This window comes from Ranitomeya imitator, chromosome 7 (assembly GCF_032444005.1).
Source record: "Ranitomeya imitator isolate aRanImi1 chromosome 7, aRanImi1.pri, whole genome shotgun sequence".
Lineage (NCBI taxonomy): Eukaryota > Metazoa > Chordata > Amphibia > Anura > Dendrobatidae > Ranitomeya > Ranitomeya imitator.
The window spans coordinates 131,406,571-131,424,329 of record NC_091288.1 but is presented as its reverse complement, the minus strand read 5'-3'; the positions used below and the strand labels follow the sequence as shown (position 1 = coordinate 131,424,329).

Here is a 17,759-nt window from a genome sequence, read left to right as displayed (position 1 = left end):
ACTGTAGGTTGGCCTAGCAGTTTAGGAACAAGAAACTTCTGGAGACTTGATAGTTCCAAACGCAGAACCACGCTGGGTCTTTGGACCGGAATGGGCAGCAGAGTATCCGGTTCAGAACGACCGACGGGCGGACTGGTCAACCAGTGGAAAACAAATCTCTCCGCATACAATGCTCCGATTTGGAGCTGTAGTTGTCCCTTCAACACTGGACTGTTCATAAGTAGGACTCGGCAATCACCAAACACCTTCACAGGATTCTGGAGCAGTGGAACAGGAATCACACTTAGACTCCGTCTGGTTAGCAGCTCTAACACATCTGCAGGACCGAAGCTCCCACAAGGCACTGGAACAGACTCAGACTTTAGCGCAAGGGAGTTATTCTCACCAAGGGCAGTCTCTCCTACTGGCCCGAGGTTTTGGAGCTTTAGATCCCCTGGACCGAGGTCTTCCAGGTGTTCCTCACAACAGCAGCGATATAGTAAGCCTTTCTTATGACTGGTCTTAGACTGATGCTTTGCCAGTCCACTCTTGACAGTCTTTTTGGGTTCTATTAGAGTAGCTGCATTAAAGGGTAGAGGAACTGGAGGAACACAGACGGTCATGGCTTGACGTGGAGGTTTCTTCACAGGTTTCGCCCGTCTAGAGCGCCTCTCGGATCTAGATGGGGAAGACTTCACAGGAGCAGCAGGACGAGGCTTGTCAAAGACTTTACGGAAGGCCACCAGGAAGGCCCCAAGACTCAAGACGATAGGATCCCCTGCTTCCCAGAGGGGACAAATCCATAATAAAGCATCTCCTGCTAGGTAGGACATGATATAGGCCACCTTAATCCGGTCAGAGGGAAAACAAGCTGCATTCTGCAGGATGTAGCACAAGCACTGTTCCAGGAAGCTTTGGCATTCCTCTGGATTCCCATAGAACCTAGGTGGGTCTGCTGGGTTGTGCTCTTCCTCATAGGCCCGGAGTTGATCGTAGAGAGCGTTTGAAATTATGATTGGGCCCGAGGTCTCCTCAATTGGAACGACACAGGGCGGAACAAATTCTTCAGCTTGCTCATACCGGTAGACAGAAAGTTCATCATGCTCTGAGAGCGGTAGGACATGGGATACAGCGGAGGCCATGGCCTGTGCAAACTGTCACGCTCACGCCCTGACTGGTGGGCGTGAGCACGGGGGGTTTGTGGCCCCACTGAGCCACAAACCAGACTACCCTGGAAGGGGCGTGACTATGACAGCTGCCTGGGTTTTCACTGGAGCCTCTGATGGTGAGGACAGGCTTGTGCAGCAGGCAGCTGCCAGGTGCTACTCCAGGGTGGTGTCTGGCTGTGGCTGCTGATCCCACTTGGGAGACAGGAACACCAGGATTGGTGCGGGCATCAGGCAGGACTGGCAGAAGAGTGTTGTGAATTCTGTGGCAGAGCTCCCTCCTGTGGTCACAAGTGGTACTTCGGCTGATTCTCTCTGGGAGCTTCCTTTTGTGGAGGAAAGTGGTACTGCGGCTTCTGAGTTTCCTCCCTCAGGTGATCTTGTGAGCTCGTTAGGTGCTTCTCTACTTACCTCCACCTAATGCTTTGATCCATGCTTCCTGTCAATGTTCCAGTGTTGGACTTGTTTCTCCCTGGATCATTCCTGTGGCCTGCTGCTCTGCATAGCTAAGTGCTTCTTTGCTATTTGTTTGCTATTTTTTCTGTCCAGCTTGTCTATTTGTTTTGCTGGAAGCTCTGGGACGCAAAGGGTGTACCTCCGTGCCGTTAGTTCGGTACGGAGGGTCTTTTTGCCCCCTTTGCGTGGTTTTCTTTAGGGTTTTGTGTAGACCGCAAAGTTATCTTTCCTATCCTCGCTCTGTTTAGAAAGTCGGGCCTCACTTTGCTGAATCTATTTCATCCCTACGTTTGTCTTTTTCATCTTACTCACAGTCATTATATGTGGGGGGCTGCCTTATCCTTTGGGGTATTTCTCTGAGGCAAGGTAGGCTTATTTTTCTATCTTCAGTCTAGTTAGTTTCTCAGGCTGTGCCGAGTTGCATAGGCAGAGTTAGGCGCAATCCACGGCTGCCTCTAGTGTTGTTTGGAGAGGATTAGGGATTGCGGTCTGCAGAGTTCCCACGTCTCAGAGCTCGTTCTATGATTTTGGGTTATTGTCAGATCACTGTATGTGTTCTGACCGCTATGTCCATTGTGGTACTGAATTGCCTTTCATAACAGAAGAGCACGGCTGGAACACAGACGAGTAGGCTGGCACGGCTGAGACAGGGCTGGCAGAGACACGGTGGAGAACTCAGGGCTGGCAGAGACACGGCAGGAAACAGGACTGGCTAGGACAGCAGGAACACAGGACTGGAAGGCAGGGCAGGAACGGCAGGACTGGCAGGAACTCAGGATTGGGAGGCACTGCAGAGAACACAGGACTGGAAGGCAGGGCAGGACTGGCAGGAACACAGGATACACAGGACTGGTTGATGTGGTGTATGAATCAGGCTGCACTCAGATGACACCCGAGTGCAGTCCTATTGTGAGTGTGATGAAGGAACAGGTAGGGACCTGTACACACAGAAGATGCAGGTACGGAAACAAGCCAGAAGGAGAGGAGAATGAAGGAACAGGTAGGGACCTGTTCACACAGGAGGTGCAGGAAAGGAAACAAGCAGAAAGGAATGAGGTATGAAGAAACAGATAGGGACCTGTTCACACAGGTGGACCAAGTAACAAGTAGAAGGTGGAACTAAGAAAAGAGAAGGAGAAGGCAGAGCCAAGGGCGGAGATGCTGGAGGCAGAGCCAAGAGCGGAGACGCTGGAGGCGGAGCCAAGAGCGGAGACGCTGGAGGCGGAGCCAAGATCGGAGACGCTAGAGGCGGAGCCAAGAGCGGATATGCTAGAGGCGGAGACAAAAGCGGAGATGCTGGAGGCGGAGCCAAGAGCGGAGACGCTGGAGGCGGAGCCAAGAGCGAAGACGCTGGAGGCGGGGCCAAGAGCGGAGATGCTGGAGGCGGAGCCAAGAGCGGAGACGCTGGAGGCGGAGCCAAGAGCGGAGATGCTGGAGGCGGAGCCAAGAGCGGAGACGCTGGAGGCGGAGCCAAGAGCGGAGACGCTGGAGGTAACGCCAAGAGCGGAGATGCTGGAGGCGGAGCCAAGAGCAGAGACGGAGCCAAGTGCAGAAACACAGGAGGCGGAGCCAGATAGTACCACAAAGAGCGGAGCCAGATAGAACCGCAAAGAGCGGAGCCACAGAGCAAAGCCAGAGAGTGCGAAGCAAGGTCTGAGTGCAGAGCCGCAAGAGTGCGGAGTGTAAGCAGACAGAAAACACAAGGAAAGAAAGCAGGGAAGGAAGCCACAGAAAAGGAGACCGAGAAAAGACAAAGTACAGACAAGGCAATAGAACAAGACACAGGGACAAAGACACAGGGACCAGGATATTCTGCCTCCTGGAGGGCGGACTACTAGATCAAGGCAATAGCACAGAGAAAAGCCTCCAGACATGGAGTAACTCAGAGCAAGGCCAGGCAAACTCAGCAGCTAAACACTAACTGAGCTAACACATTGCACAGGCCCAGACCACAGGGTGGAGCTGCACTATATACAGGAGGCCTCTTGGTAATTGGTCATGAACTGATTGGACAGGTGCACCTGATTCCTATAAGAACCAGAGAGTTCAGGCGCCGGCCCCCTATACACATAGCCATGAGGCATGCAGAGAGCAGAGACACAGAACATGGAGCTGGCATTAAAGAGAAAGCACATCATGGCCTGGAGCAGTGGGTAAGATTGTGTGAGAGATGTGAGGCCATGACGTGATGCCAGCAGAGTTGTTACACCTACGCAGGTCAAACCACATTGAACTTGATCATATGAATGTGTCACTGTAAATCCTAACTCAGGGAAGATATTACTAAGCTCACAATGAAATTCAAGAAGCTCCTGTAAATGTCCCTCCCATATCACAAAGACGTCGTCGATGTAGCGCCACCAGGCCCGGACATGGGATCAATACCTGGAACTGTACACGTACTGTTCCTCATGTACCGCCATATAGATGTTAGCATAAGTGGGGGCCACATTGCACCCCATGGCGGTACCTGTTGTGAATTCCGCTCTTGGGCTCCCTCCGGTGGTTGTAAGTGGCACTTTTGTGAGTTCTGCTCTTGGGCTCCCTCTTGTGGTTTCTAGTGGTATGGCTGCTCCTTGGAGTTAGCTGTCATCAGCTGCCTCCACTTATTGTCCACTATTTAAGTCTGGCTCTTTCTTCAGCTTGTGCCACTTGTCAATGTTCCTGGCTGGATTCACATCTCTGCTTGGATTCTCCTGGTTTCCTGACCAGTTCTGCAAAGATAAGTTCTGGCTTTTCTCATTTCAGTCCACATGTTGTGGACTTATTGTTCTGTGCATTCTATATTTGTCCAGCTTGTCAGTATGGATTTTTTCTGCTAGCTGGAAGCTCTGGGAATCAGATTTACCCTCCATACCTTTAGTCAGGTGTGGAGATTTTGTAAACTCTGTGTGGATTGTTTTGTAGTTTTTATACTGACCGCACAGTATCCTTTCCTGTCCTATCTATCAAGCTAGACTGGCCTCCTATGCTAAAATCTGAGTTCATTTCTGCGTATGTTATTTTCCCCTCCTCTCACCGTCAATATTTGTGGGGGGCTATCTTTCCTTTTGGGATTTTCTCTGAGGCAAGATAGGTTTCCTGTTTCCATCTTTAGGGGAAGTTAGATCTTAGGCTGTGCCGAGGGGTCTAGGGAGCGTCAGGTACCCCCCACGGCTATTTTTAGTTGCGCTGCTAGGTTCAGGGTTTGCGGTCAGTACAGATACCACCTCCTTCAGAGCTTGTCTCATGTTGTTCCTAAACCACCAGATCATAACAGGTACCCCTCAACTGCAAATAGAACTCATCTCCAAAAAGAAAGTAATTCTTCCGGAGAATGAATTCAAGCAGCGTGAGGACCAGACGTGCACAGCCCCCACCCATGTCCGAGCCCGATAGCACCACATCAACGGCCGCCAAGCCTTTAGCATGTTCAAGTGAAGTGTAAAGGGAGACAACATCAAAAGACACCAGAATAGTGTCAACTGTCACATTTATATTCTCAATTTTGTCTAGAAAATCATTCGTATCCCTGATATATGATCGTGCAGAATTGGCAAATTTAGACAATACCTTATCAAGAAAAATGGCCACTTTATTAAACATAGAGGCCTTACCTGACACGATTGGGCGTCCTGGAGGATTAAAATAGTCTTTGTGTATTTTTGGCAATACATATATCAAGGGTTTAACAGGACAATCAACCAACAAATACTCAGATAGCTTCAAGTCAATCAAGCCATCATTCAAGGCCTCATTGACTAGAAGCTGTAATTTCTTTTGAAAACACACAGTAGGATCATTGGGCAATTTACAGTATACGTTAACATCCGCCAATTGGTGTAATATTTCAGCCTTATATTTACTAGTGTCCATTACAACCTTCGCCCCACCTTTATCAGCTCATCCAAGTTCATCCAAAGCTTTTTTCTCATCCACAGTCAAATTGTGACGATCACGATTCTTATAAGTTTTTTTTAAGTTGTTCAAAGTCCTTCTCGACCAACTGGATGTAGGTCTCAACAACATGATTAAAGGGAACCTGTCACCTGAATTTGGCGGGACTGGTTTTGGGTCATATGGGCGGAGTTTTTGGGTGTTTGATTCACCCTTTCCTTACCCGCTGGCTGCATGTTGGCTGCAATATTGGATTGAAGTTCATTCTCTGTCCTCCATAGTACACGCCTGCACAAGGCAAGATTGCTTTGTGCAGGCGTGTACTATGGAGGACAGAGAATGAACTTCAATCCAATATTGCAGCCAGCATGCAGCCAGCGGGTAAGGAAAGGGTGAATCAAACACCCGAAAACTCCGCCAATATGACCCAAAACCAGTCCCGCCAAATTCAGGTGACAGAGTCCCTTTAAACCTGTTGCATTTTAATAGCCATCATCCCAGAAATATGGTTGAGTCCCTACCCTGGAGTCAGATGTTGAGGGTTCGCAGAATTGTGACAGATGAGTCACTCCTTGACTCCAGGCTAGATGTGATGTGCAAGAAATTTGTGGATAGAGGTTATCCTGACAGCACAGTTACAACACATAGGAAGAGAGTTAAGGAGATCTGTAGGACAGATACAAGACAACAAAATAAAAAGAGTAAAGACATGCAAATTCCATTCGTGTCCACGCTCAACACAGCTAGTCGCCAAATGAATAATATCCTGGTTAAACACTGGGGTTTATTAAAACAAGGTCTTCCTGGAGTAGATGGGTTTACTCAACCCCCGATTTTTTCATTTAGGAGGGGGCATAACATAAAAGATAAGCTTGTTAGGTCTGACATCGGCCCTGAATGGACGACTGTAGAAAGGACATTGGCGCCACCCAGGATGGGGAATTTTCCCTGCCTGGGATGTGCCTGTTGTGGCACTTTAATTAAAGGTGATTTCTTCTATCACCCCCATACGGGGAAGAAAATCTATATCAGGGGGAGGTACACTTGTACCTCCAGCTTTGTTATTTATTTGATAGTGTGCCCATGTGGTTTGACCTACGTAGGTGAGACAACCTACAGTTGTGTGCTTCTTAAATATACGTGCGGTATCTAGTCAGTGTAGTTTGTTTTAAATAATTGGTTGTTTTAATTGGTGTTTTGTATGGAGAGTTTTCCTATGATTTATTATTGTGGGGTCTGAATATAGACTATCTGCATTGTTATTCTTATAAGATAGCTATGACCACTTTAAGCAAAATGTGCCTGTCCTCGTCAAATCACAAATGCTAAGCAGTTTGAGGTTGGGTTAGTACCAGCATGGGAGACTGGCTGGGAATCCCCGATATGATGGCTTGGGTACCTGTTACTAGAAGAAAAGAAAAACAGGTGGTTTTCTGAGTAGCGTGTATAGTATGTATAAAGATATATTGGTCCCCTTCCTTTTAAGAAACCATGGATATGGTATATAAATGTTAGGCAAGTAAGATATATTTAGTGCTCTGATTGGGTTAAACTGGACATGTGACCACTTTTTGTTGGTAGCCAATGGCAGTCCTTGTAGCAAACCATGTTGGAGGTAGCGCTGTGATTTGCTGATATATTTAGAGCTCTGATTGGGTTAAACTGGACATGTGACGACACTTTGTTGGTAACCAATGGCAGCCCTTTTATTAAACCATGCTGGGGATAGTGCTGTGATTTACTGATATATCTGGAGCTCTGATTGGGTTAAAATGGACATGTGACCATTTTTTTTTGGTAGCCAATGGCAGTCCTGGTATTAGACCATGCTAGAGATAACACTGATTTGTTGACTTTTTTTTAGAGCTGTGATTAGTTTAAACTGGACATGTGACCACTCTTTGTTAAGTTACATCTTATTGGTAGTGAATTAGTGACCAAAGCACCTTTTGATGTAATGATTGGTTTAGACACAACAGCATGTTTCTGTTCATTTACGTTTGATGTACTCCATGTGCTAGTAGAGACATCTATAGCATTTTTATTAGGAATCTCTCCATATAAATAAGAATTGACACATTTATTTAGGTAGATGTGATGTATTAATGTGTGTTTTTATATATTGTTCACTTTATTATATATTTGTATGTAAATTGTATGGGCGGTTTCCTGTAAAGAGATTGGTGGGATTTACAACCATTCCCTATTTAAAGCCGCCATTTTAATCATATTGTATGCTTGAAAAAGACCTTTGATGGTTGAAACATTGCACTTGGCACAATAAAAGAAGTTTTTTTTCACCTGGATTGGATGCTGTCCTTCATCACTTTTTTGGGGTATGTACACTTCCACTTTGGTCCGTGGGACTAGGACGGGCATCTCATTGCCAGTTGTGCTGTCAGCTACTCTCTGAATTTCAAATCCGTCAGTGTAGGGTGGGAACTCCCGCTTGATCTCAGCATCTGACTCAGGGCATCCTCAGGCGCGGGCTCAAAAGCCACCGAGGGTCAGAGCGGAATCAATAACCAGCACCTCCGGTCCCGTGTGTGCAAAAGTAAGTGCACCCCCGGCCCCGGGTTGTGCAAAAGTAAGTGCACACCCCCCGGTCCTGTGTGTGAAAAGTGCTGCTGTAAAGCTGGCAGCGATGTTCAAGCACCATCTAGTTATTTGTTATGTCTGCTAATGAAAGGTGTAATGAAGGCAATCCAGAGACACAGTGTGCCTAGCGATCCGAGCGCACACAGTGATCTGACAAATACCAAAAAACAAAAGAACGAGCTCTGAGACGTGGAAACTCTGTAGACTGCACACCTGATCCTATCCTAAACACAACTAATAGCGGCTGTGGATTGCGCCTAGCAACTACCTATGCAACTCGGCACAGCCTAAGAAACTAGCTAGCCTGAAGATAGAAAAATAGGCCTGACTTGCCCCCAGAGAAATACCCCAAAGGAAAAGGCAGCCCCCCACATATAATGACTGTGAGTAAGATGAAAAGACAAAACGTAGGGATGAAATAGATTCAGCAAAGTGGGGCCCGATAATCTTAGACAGAGCGAGGATAGTAAAGCGAACTTTGCAGTCTACAAAAAACCCTAAAGCAAAAACCACGCAAAGGGGGCAAAAAAGACCCACCGTGCCGAACTAACGGCACGGCGGTACACCCTTTGCTTCTCAGAGCTACCAGCAAAACAAAAGACAAGCTGGACAGAAAAAAAGCAACAAAATAGCAAAAAAGCTCTTAGCTATACAGAGCAGCAGGTCACAGGAACAATCAGGAGAAGCTCAGATCCAACACTGGAACATTGACAAGGAGCAGGGATAGCAGCATCAGGCGGAGTTAAGTAACGAAGCAGTTAACGAGCTCACCAGAACACCTGAGGAAGGAAGCTCAGAAGCTGCAGTACCACTTGTGACCACAGGAGTGAATTCAGCCACCGAATTCACAACAGTACCCCCCCCTTGAGGAGGGGTCACCGAACCCTCACCAGAGCCCCCAGGCCGACCAGGATGAGCCGCATGAAAGGCACGAACAAGATCGGGAGCATGAACATCAGAGGCAAAAACCCAGGAATTATCTTCCTGAGCATAACCCTTCCATTTAACCAGATACTGGAGTTTCCGTCTAGAAACACGAGAATCCAAAATCTTCTCCACAATATACTCCAATTCCCCCTCCACCAAAACCGGGGCAGGAGGCTCAACAGATGGAACCATAGGTGCCACGTATCTCCGCAACAACGACCTATGGAATACATTATGTATGGAAAAGGAGTCTGGGAGGGTCAAACGAAAAGACACAGGATTGAGAACCTCAGAAATCCTATACGGACCAATAAAACGAGGTTTAAATTTAGGAGAGGAAACCTTCATAGGAATATGACGAGAAGATAACCAAACCAGATCCCCAACACGAAGTCGGGGACCCACACGGCATCTGCGATTAGCGAAAAGTTGAGCCTTTTCCTGGGACAAGGTCAAATTGTCCACTACCTGAGTCCAGATCTGCTGCAACCTGTCCACCACAGAATCCACACCAGGACAGTCCGAAGACTCAACCTGTCCTGAAGAGAAACGAGGATGGAACCCAGAATTGCAAAAAAATGGAGAAACCAAGGTAGCCGAGCTGGCCCGATTATTAAGGGCGAACTCAGCCAATGGCAAAAAGGACACCCAATCATCCTGGTCAGCAGAAACAAAACATCTCAGATATGTTTCCAAGGTCTGATTGGTTCGTTCGGTCTGGCCATTAGTCTGAGGATGGAAAGCTGAGGAAAAGGATAGGTCAATGCCCATCCTACCACAAAAGGCTCGCCAAAACCTTGAAACAAACTGGGAACCTCTGTCAGAAACAATATTCTCAGGAATGCCATGCAACCGAACCACATGCTGAAAGAACAAAGGCACCAAATCAGAGGAGGAAGGCAATTTAGCCAAGGGCACCAGATGGACCATTTTAGAAAAGCGATCACAGACCACCCAAATGACTGACATCTTTTGAGAAACGGGAAGGTCAGAAATGAAATCCATCGAAATATGTGTCCAAGGCCTCTTTGGGACCGGCAAGGGCAAAAGCAACCCACTGGCACGAGAACAGCAGGGCTTAGCCCTAGCACAAATCCCACAGGACTGCACAAAAGTACGTACATCCCGTGACAGAGATGGCCACCAGAAGGATCTAGCCACTAACTCTCTGGTACCAAAGATTCCAGGATGACCAGCCAACACCGAACAATGAAGTTCAGAGATAAGTTTATTAGTCCACCTATCAGGGACGAACAGTTTCTCCGCTGGACAACGATCAGGTTTATTCGCCTGAAATTTTTGCAGCACCCGCCGCAAATCAGGGGAGATGGCAGACACAATGACTCCTTCCTTGAGGATACTCGCTGGCTCAGATAAACCCGGAGAGTCGGGCACAAAACTCCTAGACAGAGCATCCGCCTTCACATTTTTAGAGCCCGGAAGGTACGAAATCACAAAGTCGAAGCGGGCAAAAAATAACGACCAACGGGCCTGTCTAGGATTCAAGCGCTTGGCAGACTCGAGATAAGTCAAGTTCTTATGATCAGTCAATACCACCACGCGATGCTTGGCTCCTTCAAGCCAATGGCGCCATTCCTCGAATGCCCACTTCATGGCCAGCAACTCTCGGTTGCCCACATCATAATTACGCTCAGCGGGCGAAAACTTCCTGGAAAAGAAAGCACATGGTTTCATCACTGAGCAATCAGAACCTCTCTGTGACAAAACCGCCCCTGCTCCAATCTCAGAAGCATCAACCTCGACCTGGAACGGAAGAGAAACATCTGGCTGACACAACACAGGGGCAGAACAAAAACGACGCTTCAACTCCTGAAAAGCTTCCACAGCAGCAGAAGACCAATTAACCAAATCAGCACCCTTCTTGGTCAAATCGGTCAATGGTTTGGCAATGCTAGAAAAATTACAGATGAAGCGACGATAAAAATTAGCAAAGCCCAGGAACTTTTGCAGACTTTTCAGAGATGTCGGCTGAATCCAATCCTGGATGGCTTGGACCTTAACTGGATCCATCTCGATAGTAGAAGGGGTAAAGATGAACCCCAAAAATGAAACTTTCTGCACACCAAAGAGACACTTTGATCCCTTCACAAACAAAGAATTAGCACGCAGGACCTGAAAAACCATTCTGACCTGCTTCACATGAGACTCCCAATCATCTGAGAAGATCAAAATGTCATCCAAGTAAACAATCAGGAATTTATCCAGATACTCACGAAAGATGTCATGCATAAAAGACTGAAACACAGATGGAGCATTGGCAAGTCCGAACGGCATCACTAGATACTCAAAATGACCCTCGGGCGTATTGAATGCAGTTTTCCATTCATCTCCTTGCCGGATTCTCACCAGATTATACGCACCACGAAGATCTATCTTAGTGAACCAACTAGCCCCCTTAATCCGAGCAAACAAGTCAGATAACAATGGCAAGGGATACTGAAATTTAACAGTGATCTTATTAAGAAGGCGGTAATCAATACACGGTCTCAGCGAACCATCCTTCTTGGCTACAAAGAAGAACCCTGCTCCCAGTGGTGATGATGATGGGCGAATATGTCCCTTCTCCAGGGATTCCTTCACATAACTGCGCATAGCGGCGTGTTCGGGCACGGATAAATTAAATAATCGACCTTTAGGGAATTTACTACCAGGAATCAAATTGATAGCACAATCACAATCCCTATGCGGAGGTAGGGCATCGGACTTGGGCTCTTCAAATACATCCTGATAATCAGACAAGAACTCTGGGACCTCAGAAGGGGTGGATGACGAAATCGACAAAAATGGAACATCACCATGTACCCCCTGACAACCCCAGCTGGACACCGACATGGAATTCCAATCCAATACTGGATTATGGGTTTGTAGCCATGGCAACCCCAACACGACCACATCATGCAGATTATGCAACACCAGAAAGCGAATAACTTCCTGATGTGCAGGAGCCATGCACATGGTCAGCTGGGCCCAGTACTGAGGTTTATTCTTGGCCAAAGGTGTAGCATCAATTCCTCTCAATGGAATAGGACACTGCAAAGGCTCCAAGAAAAACCCACAACGTTTAGCATAATCCAAATCCATCAGATTCAGGGCAGCGCCTGAATCCACAAACGCCATGACAGAAAACGACGACAAAGAGCATATCAGGGTAATGGACAGAAGGAATTTGGACTGTACAGTACCAATGACGGCAGACCTAGCGGACCGCTTAGTGCGCTTAGGACAATCAGAAATAGCATGAGTGGAATCACCACAGTAGAAACACAGCCCATTCAGACGTCTGTATTCTTGCCGTTCAACTCTGGTCATAGTCCTATTGCACTGCATAGGGTCAGGTTTAACCTCAGGCAATACCGCCAAATGGTGCACAGATTTACGCTCGCGCAAGCGTCGACCGATCTGAATGGCCAAAGACAAAGACTCATTCAAACCAGCAGGCATAGGAAATCCCACCATGACATCCTTAAGAGCCTCAGAGAGACCCTTTCTGAACAAAGCTGCCAGCGCAGATTCATTCCACTGAGTGAGTACTGACCATTTCCTAAATTTCTGACAATATACTTCTATATCATCCTGACCCTGGCACAAAGCCAGCAAATTTTTCTCAGCCTGATCCACTGAATTAGGCTCATCGTACAGTAATCCGAGCGCCAGGAAAAACGCATCGACACTACTCAATGCAGGGTCTCCTGGCGCAAGAGAAAATGCCCAGTCTTGAGGGTCGCCGCGCAAAAAAGAAATAATAATCAAAACCTGTTGAATAGGATTACCAGAAGAATGAGGTTTCAAGGCCAGAAATAGCTTACAATTATTTTTGAAACTTAGAAACTTAGTTCTATCTCCAAAAAACAAATCAGGAATAGGAATTCTTGGTTCTAACATAGATTTCTGATCAATAGTATCTTGAATCTTTTGTACATTTATAATGAGATTATCCATTGAAGAGCACAGACTCTGAATATCCATGTCCACACCTGTGTCCAGAATCACCCAAATGTCTAGGGGAAAAAAAAAAAGTGAACACAGAGCAGAGAAAAAAAAATGGTGTCAGAACTTTTTCTTTCCCTCTATTGAGAATCATTAGATGGGCTCCTTGTACTGTTATGTCTGCTAATGAAAGGTGTAATGAAGGCAATCCAGACACACAGTGTGCCTAGCGATCCGAGCGCACACAGTGATCTGACAAATACCAAAAAACAAAAGAACGAGCTCTGAGACGTGGAAACTCTGTAGACTGCACACCTGATCCTATCCTAAACACAACTAATAGCGGCTGTGGATTGCGCCTAGCAACTACCTATGCAACTCGGCACAGCCTAAGAAACTAGCTAGCCTGAAGATAGAAAAATAGGCCTGACTTGCCCCCAGAGAAATACCCCAAAGGAAAAGGCAGCCCCCCACATATAATGACTGTGAGTAAGATGAAAAGACAAAACGTAGGGATGAAATAGATTCAGCAAAGTGGGGCCCGATAATCTTAGACAGAGCGAGGATAGTAAAGCGAACTTTGCAGTCTACAAAAAACCCTAAAGCAAAAACCACGCAAAGGGGGCAAAATAGACCCACCGTGCCGAACTAACGGCACGGCGGTACACCCTTTGCTTCTCAGAGCTACCAGCAAAACAAAAGACAAGCTGGACAGAAAAAAAGCAACAAAATAGCAAAAAAGCACTTAGCTATACAGAGCAGCAGGTCACAGGAACAATCAGGAGAAGCTCAGATCCAACACTGGAACATTGACAAGGAGCAGGGATAGCAGCATCAGGCGGAGTTAAGTAACGAAGCAGTTAACGAGCTCACCAGAACACCTGAGGAAGGAAGCTCAGAAGCTGCAGTACCACTTGTGACCACAGGAGTGAATTCAGCCACAGAATTCACAACAGTTATTATAGTGCTTTGGAACAAAGCACTATATTGTAATCCGAACGTGGTTAACTTCTTATTCTTCTTCTTATTAGGCTTTTTTCCACAATTAATGCGGCCCGAACCGCTGCACGCACAGACTCCAGTGAGGCGTCATTTCGAAGCCAGCGTCCACGAGAGGTGTGCTAAGTATTTTTCGTGTCGATCCGATTTGTAGTTTAAAAAAAAAATAAAAAAATTCCCATAGGAAATAATGGCAAACTTTCCATTACCCCCAACTTGACCTTCCAAAGATGGCAGCTATGCAAATGTACGGTGTCCATTTTAGGACATGATCATTTATCAAAGTCAAACATCAGACTAAAGTGACTGACACCCTCTCGTCCCGGGTGTGCCAAAGTAAGTGCGCCCCCGGCCCCGAGTGTGCAAAAGTAAGTGCGCCCCCCGGCCCCAGGTGTGCAAAAGTAAGTGCCCCCACGGTCCTGTGTGTGAAAAGTGCTGCTGTAAAGCTGGCAGCGTTGTTCAAGCACCATGTATTTCCTTCAGGAAATGCCCATCTAGCTATTATTCTACTACTTCTCCGCGTTTTCCACAATTAATGCGGCCCGAACCGCTTGGCGCAGAGACCCCGTTCAGGCGGCGTTTCGAAGCCCTCGGTGGGGACAGGTGTGCTACATATTTTTGGAGTCGAGCCAATTTGTAGTTTAAAAAAAAACAACAAAAAAAAAAAAAAAAATCACATTTTAAGCCAAAGTTCTCATATGAATTAATGGTGACCTTTCCACGACCCCCAACTGACATGGATTGAAGCCACAGCACAGGTGCACTGACCTTACAAAGATGGCAGCTATGCAAATGTATGGTGTCCATTTTAGGACATGATCATTTGTGAAAGTCAAACATCAGAATAATGTGACTGACTCGTGACTACTGAGGGGCCGAATATGCCAAAGTGGCTACCAAGTGGCCAAAGTGGTTATCAAGGTGCCGAATGTACCAATGTGGCTACAAAGTGGCTATCAAGGTACTGAATGTGTCAAAGTGGCTACTAATTGGCCAAAGTGGCTACCGAGGGGCTGTGTGCACCAAAGTGGCTACCAAGGATTCCTGCATGCCAAAATGGCTACGAAGGGGCCAAAGTGGCCAACAAGAGGCCCCGCACATCAAAGTGGCTACCAAGGGGCCAAATTGGCTACCCAGGGGCCCTGGGAACTAGACTAGCTCCTGTGGGGGCCCGCAGAACAAGTGGGTCTTGGACTTCACATACTAAAGTGGCCCCTGAGAGGCCTCACATGCCAGACTGGCTCCTGAAAGGCCCCAATATCATCGTAGCTGTTGAGGGGCCACACCATGCCAAAGTGGCTTGTGAGGGGCTGCACTTATGCAGTCGCACTGGCTTTTACCAACCTAAGATGATTCGCACCACAAGAATGTCCGAAAAATATTTCCATGAAAATGCGATATGCGCTTTTGTTCATTTTTATTTTTCAGGGGTACAGCTGCAATTAAATAATTGCTATCATTACTAAGGTCCCCATCACACTGAACAAGCATCCGATCCATAAGAGATACCCCACTGTGAAGGCGGCAATTGCTGCATGTGACAGTGGGATACAACATCGCAAGGGGCATTCCTGAGCATGGCAGATCCCAGTCCCGGCCGTTTTCATCGCTGGGGTGTCATGCATCATATACTCCCAGTGAAGAAAATTGTTCACTGTGACTGCTGCGCTTGCAACGCTGCGATGTCAGGTTTGCGATGTTGCAGCATCGCAATCGTCAGCGGTATCATTCAGTGTGAATGGACCTTAAGGACTTGCTAGTCCACTAATTGTACAATTTTATTGAGTAAATGGATGGTGGCCCGATTCTAACGCATCGGGTATTCTAGAATATGCGTGTCCACGTAGTATATTGCCCAGCCATGTAGTATATTGCTCAGCCACGTAGTATATTGCCTAGCCACATAGTATATTGCACAGCAATGGAGTATAAAGCACAGAGCCACGTAGTATAGAGACTTAAAATAAAAAATAACCATATACTCACGTTCCGAAGGCCCGTTGAAGTCCTGCTATACTCACCATCCGCCGCCTTTCCTGCTCCTCGGGACGCTCTGGTGACTGCTCCATTGCAAGCGGCAGCTTCTGGTCCCAGGGTTGGTATGAGCAGGACCTATGATGACGTCGCGGTCACATGACCGTGACGTCATGGCAGGTCCGTGTCGCATAAAATATTTGCCACCGGAACCTGCCGCTTGCATGGAGCGGTCACTGGAGCACATGACATATTTTTACTATTGATGCTGCATAGGCAGCATCAATAGTAAATATTTGGGGACACACAGGGTTAATAGCAGCGGTAACGGAGTGCGTTACACCGCGGGCCGTTATGGCTGCCATTAACCCTGTGTGAGTGGAAGGGATTATGGAGCGAGCGCCGGGCAGTGAGTGCAGGGGAGTTTGGGAGGGACTAATCGGTCTGTGCCAGTCACTGATTTGTCGCGGCAGCCATGACAGGCAGCTGCCGAGACCAATCAGCGACGCGGGATTTCCGTTACGGAAGTTGAGGACAGACAGACGGAAGTACCCCTTAGAAAAATAGATTATATATATATATATATATATATATATATATATATATATATATATATATATATACACACACATACCACTTGTCACGCTCACGCCCTGACTGGTGGGCGTGAGCTCGGGGGGTTTGTGGCCCCACTGTGCCACAAACCAGACTACCCTGGAAGGGGCGTGACTGACAGCTGCCTGGGTTTTCACTGGAGCCTCTGATGGTGAGGACAGGCTTGTGCAGCAGGCAGCTGCCAGGTGCTACTCCAGGGTGGTGTCTGGCTGTGGCTGCTGATCCCACTTGGGAGACAGGAACACCAGGATTGGTGCGGGCATTAGGCAGGACTGGCAGAAGAGCACGGCTGGAACACAGACGAGTAGGCTGGCACGGCTGAGACAGGGCTGGCAGAGACACGGCAGGAAACAGGACTGGCTAGGACAGCAGGAACACAGGACTGGAAGGCAGGGCAGGAACGGCAGGACTGGCAGAAACACAGGATTGGGAGGCACTGCAGAGAACACAGGACTGGAAGGCAGGGCAGGAACGGCAGGACTGGCAGGAACACAGGACGGGTTGATGTGGTGTATGAATTAGGCTGCACTCTGACACCCGAGTGCAGTCCTATTGTGAGTGTGATGAAGGAACAGGTAGGGACCTGTACACACAGAAGATGCAGGTACGGAAACAAGCCAGAAGGAAAGGAGAATGAAGGAACAGGTAGGGACCTGTTCACACAGGAGGACCAAGTAACAAGTAGAAGGTGGAACTAAGAGAAGAGAAGGAGAAGGCGGAGCCAAGAGCGGAGATGCTGGAGGCGGAGCCAAGAGCGGAGACAAGAGCGGAGACGCTGGAGGCGGAGCCAAGAGCGGAGACGCTGGAGGCGGAGCCAAGAGCGGAGACGGAGCCAAGTGCAGAAACACAGGAGGCGGAGCCAGATAGTACTGCAAAGAGCGGAGCCACAGAGCAAAGCCAGAGAGTGTGAAGCAAGGTCTGAGTGCAGAGCCGCAAGAATGCGGAGTAAAGCAGACAGAAAACACAAGGAAAGAAAGGAGGGAAGGAAGCCACAGATAAGGAGACCAGGAAGCCACAGATAAGGAGACCAAGAAAAGACAAAGTACAGACAAGGCAATAGAACAAGACACAGGGACAAAGACACAGGGACCAGGATATTCTGCCTCCTGGAGGGCGGACTACAAGATCAAGGCAAAAGCACAGAGAAAAGCTCAGAGGGAGTAACTCAGAGCAAGGCCAGGCAAACTCAGCAGCTAAACACTAACTGAGCTAACACATTGC

General features: G+C 47.6%; 1 protein-coding gene across 5 annotated transcripts in view; it reads right to left on the bottom strand.

Moving 5' to 3' along the window:
- STAT1 (signal transducer and activator of transcription 1) overlaps positions 1-17,759 on the bottom strand; it is a 1,428,390-nt gene that overhangs the window by 988,054 nt on the left and 422,577 nt on the right. The gene's annotated exons all lie outside the window — the stretch shown is intronic.